This window comes from Chinchilla lanigera, unplaced genomic scaffold (genome assembly GCF_000276665.1).
Source record: "Chinchilla lanigera isolate Chin_1 unplaced genomic scaffold, ChiLan1.0 scaffold00012, whole genome shotgun sequence".
Classification (NCBI taxonomy): domain Eukaryota; kingdom Metazoa; phylum Chordata; class Mammalia; order Rodentia; family Chinchillidae; genus Chinchilla; species Chinchilla lanigera.
Window position 1 is genome coordinate 20333166 of NW_004955413.1, and position 4015 is coordinate 20337180.

Here is a 4015-nt window from a genome sequence, read left to right on the forward strand (position 1 = left end):
GTGCCCGGCTGTCGCTCCACCCGGTGGGCGCCGCCGCCCAGAGCGAGCGCGGCGCTTGTGCCGCCGTGTGCTGCGCGCGGAGAAACGGGCTGGCACCCGAGGAGCCAAGCGGGGGACCTGGCGGGCAGCTCTCCAGCCCAGGGCTTCTCGATGGCCGCCTGATCATCGCCAGTCCGGACCTGTAGGCTGGGAATCTAGCCCCAGGCCCAAGGGCCACAAACCCGTTCTTAGCTTTTTTTTTTTTTTTTTTGGTGGGGATGCCTTTTTAATTATTTTTCTGGGTGTTTTAAAGCCATCAGAGGGACTTTCCAAAGGGGGACCTTACACTCCTCATCACCCAGGAAAGCACAAGCAGAAGGCGAACCATTTTTAAGTAGAAGCGACCTTGACAGCACAGACCTGAGCTGGAGTCCTTTAAACATTAATTAGAAGTCTGAGATTAATCAGTTAACGTTCAAGGATTTAAGACCTTAAACAATGGGGCAATTAAACGTGTTAGCTTTCCCAGCCTCTGCATTGATAAAACTACTTACAAAGGTCGGCTGGGACAGGTTAAAAAATTGAAGCCTGGTGACCCAGCGCCTGATCCAAACGTGACCGGGCATCTGAGTCTCTCCTTGCAGTTCTGTGCTCTAGCCCTCATCCTAAGCCGCCAATAGTAGTTCTTTTAAATCCCAGCGACGATGCTTGCTAACCAAGGCCGTACATTAACTGTCACCCTCTTCTTTCTATCCTTATATGGGCCGCAAGACTTCCAGCCTCCCTCTCCCGGCGGCACCAGGTGGGAGGCGAAAGAGACAAGTGGAAGACGAAGGGAGAAGAATGTGCCTACTCTATGTCAAGCAGTTGCTAAATGTTTTGCACATATCATTTTATTTAATTATCACAACAACCCCATGAGTTAGAATAATTTTCACTCTTCTACAGATGGAGAATTTAGAGGGCTTTGAAAACGGGCCCAATTCGTACAGTTAAAAGGTGAAAAGCCTTTATCATGTTCTTTGTGCTCCAGGCTCTGTCGCCAGGGCTTCCATCCCACTTAACATAAAAGCAAAATTCTGAAAATCCTGCATGCATGACCTTAGATGGTGTGATGTCCCCCTTACTTCCTTGAGCCGTTATTCCTGTATTCTCTCTTCCTCACCTGCGCATGCACTCTGGCTCCTGGCTATTCCTGGCTGTTACTGGAAAATGCCAGGGAGCCTTCTTCCTCGGGAACCACATACTTGGTGCCTCTGTATAGTACAACGTACGCACAGAGCTTCGTCTGAGACCGATTCAAATCTTTAAAACGAGGTCTCGCTACCCCCCAATACTACCTCTCCTCTTGCTTTATTTTTCTTCGAAACACTTCACCTTCTAGTGTTTATTTATTTTGTTTTCTTGTCTTTCTCCCATCGGAAGGTAACCTCCATGAGGGCACGTATTTTTGTCCATTTTATTTATGGGTAAATTATCAGGGCCAGCCATAGTCTTTGATACAAATAAGGCACTCAGTAAAGATTTATGGGATGTTGAATGAATGTGTGCACCCTTCTGAAGCCTGTGGACTCTAAATCCTTACTTAGAGTGCTTTAAGCCTCTTGTCAATCTCTGTCTTTACTGCCTTATAAAATCTACTTTAAACCCAGGTGACCCTCTGATAAACCGCCTGTGTGTGTGTGTGTGTGTGTGTGTGTGTGTGTGGTGCTGGGGATGGAACCGGGGGACACTGTGTAGTAGAGGCAAATGCTCTACCTCTAAGGTACATCTTTAACCCGGATAAACCACATCTTCCGGAATCTAGAAGAGTATCTGGTACATACGAGACACAATGCATTTTTGTCAAATGAATTTGCACTTGGTTTTATGTTGCTTTGTGGTTATTCTTCAGTCACAGATGTATTCTGTGCAACTTCAAGTACATGATGATAAAGTCTTTTTCTTTTACAGCTATAAATACACTGTTCTTCTCCTACTCGGTAGCCCATAAATCTTGAAAGGACTACAATAAAGAGGAGGGAAACACTTTGAGTAGTACTTTTATGCTGATTGTAAAAATCCAGGCATTAGTTGTCATGTCGGCTCATGATTCCCAAAGTGAGTGTCTACGTCCCACTGTACGTCCTGCGCAGCCCGTATGCCAACCTCTCCTCACACTCCGTCTCTCCTTGCGTTTTACTCCCACAGCAGCTTGTACCTGTGCTGTGGCAGGCCTTTCCTGCGCTCCAGCCTGGGTGCATTCCCAGAAGCAGCAGCCTCGCGCCATAACATTTCCTTTATTTCCTTAACAGTCCACTTACAGCAGAGGGTTTCAAGGGGGAAGTGCTTCCTGCATCAACTGCCCTGCTTGCAAAACTGCATGTTGCTAGGCCCCATCCAGATGTTCCATTCGGTTGAAATGTTTGGTTTGGTTTTGTTTATTTGCGGTCAGTACTGGAGAACAAACCCAGGGACTTCACACGAGCTAAACCCTTAGCCTTTTTACAATATTTTTTTTATTTTAAAACAAGGTCTTGCTAAGTTGCCCAGGCTGGTCTTAAACTTGCAATTTTCCTGTCTCAGCTTCCCAAATTGCTGGAATTATAAGTATGAGCCACCATGCCTGACAGAAACCTACATTTTTAAAATTTTTTTTTTTTTTTTAACAAATTGTGATCCTGAATCAGCAATTAGACATCTGCACATCTGACAAACTCTCCTTGGCTCTCCCTTTGCACGCTCTACCCCCAGACCAGTATGATGGGGACATCACAATGGGAAAGGGAGAGGGAGTAAGTAGTAACTGAAAGTACAAAGGGCGAATTCTAGGCTGCTGGAAGATCTCATTGAACCCTCTACATTACACTCTAAAGGCAGCTATGTACACATGCCCATAACATTTTGATCTGCTTTATGAAGACCGTACTGACTCTTCCTTTATGGAATATTCTCTTCTAGAAGTAGAATTAGGGGCTGGGGATTTAGCTCAGCGGCAAAAGCGCCTGCCTGGCAAGCTCAAGGTCGTGAGTTTGGTTCCCGGTACCGGAGAAAAACCAAAAAAATAAAAAATAAAAAATAAAAAAATAAACAATAGAAGTAGAATCAAAGCCAAACCAACAAGAGTTCCCTGTGTTTCTTGGGCTCTTATAAGGTAGGAAATGCCAGGGGACACCAGAGAGCTGCTGGCCAAGTCAGAAACCAACGGTACTTGTGATCCATCGAGGGTTTCTGATACCTCACTTATCCTCTCTGTAGCACGCTCCTATTGCCCCGATCTAGTAATTCTGCTCATGAATCAGCCCTTTTTGGCTTCTTTTTCACGTATGGTCTCAGCTTCTACTGCTATCCACGCTTCCACTGTCCGCTGTCTGTAATTCATACTCAAGACTCTGCAAGGGAGAGGATCTGACTGTGTATGTCATTCACTGTTCAAAAAGAAGGGACTTTATAAGACACTTTCTGGGGGGGCGCCGGCTTTCCCTAAGGCTGGCAAAAAGACCATTGCTTTCCTTTGTGTCATGAGTCTGGACACTTCTGGTCCGAGCAACAGGACAGGGGACAGGGAATTTAAGCAGAAAGAGGCACTTATGGAAACCTTCATGGACCCTACTGAGGTAGGGTACAACCCAGTTTGTTCGAGCGGAAATCAGCACACACGAATAGGTCCCACCTGATTCACTTGCCCAGAACATTATCCCCTGAGGACACTAACTTTATTATTTGTATTCCTTTTTTGCTTACCTGTTTTCTCCCACCGAGTTACAAATTCACAAAGTCCCCTGAATCATTTAACTCTGAATTCCTGTACCTCTTAGCATAGATAGGTCCTCCAATTATTCACCTGAATGAACAGCAAAACTTCAGTCCTGTCTCTTTGCAGTCATTGAGCCAATTTCCTGGACATTTCTAAATAAATATTCAGCTAGGCATGGTGGTGCACTCCTGTAATCCCAGCACTTGGGAGGCTGAGGCAGGAGGATCATTGCAAGTTCGAGACCAGCCTGGGCTACAAAGTGAGCTCAAGGCCTGCCTGAACTGCATAGTGAGACCCTGT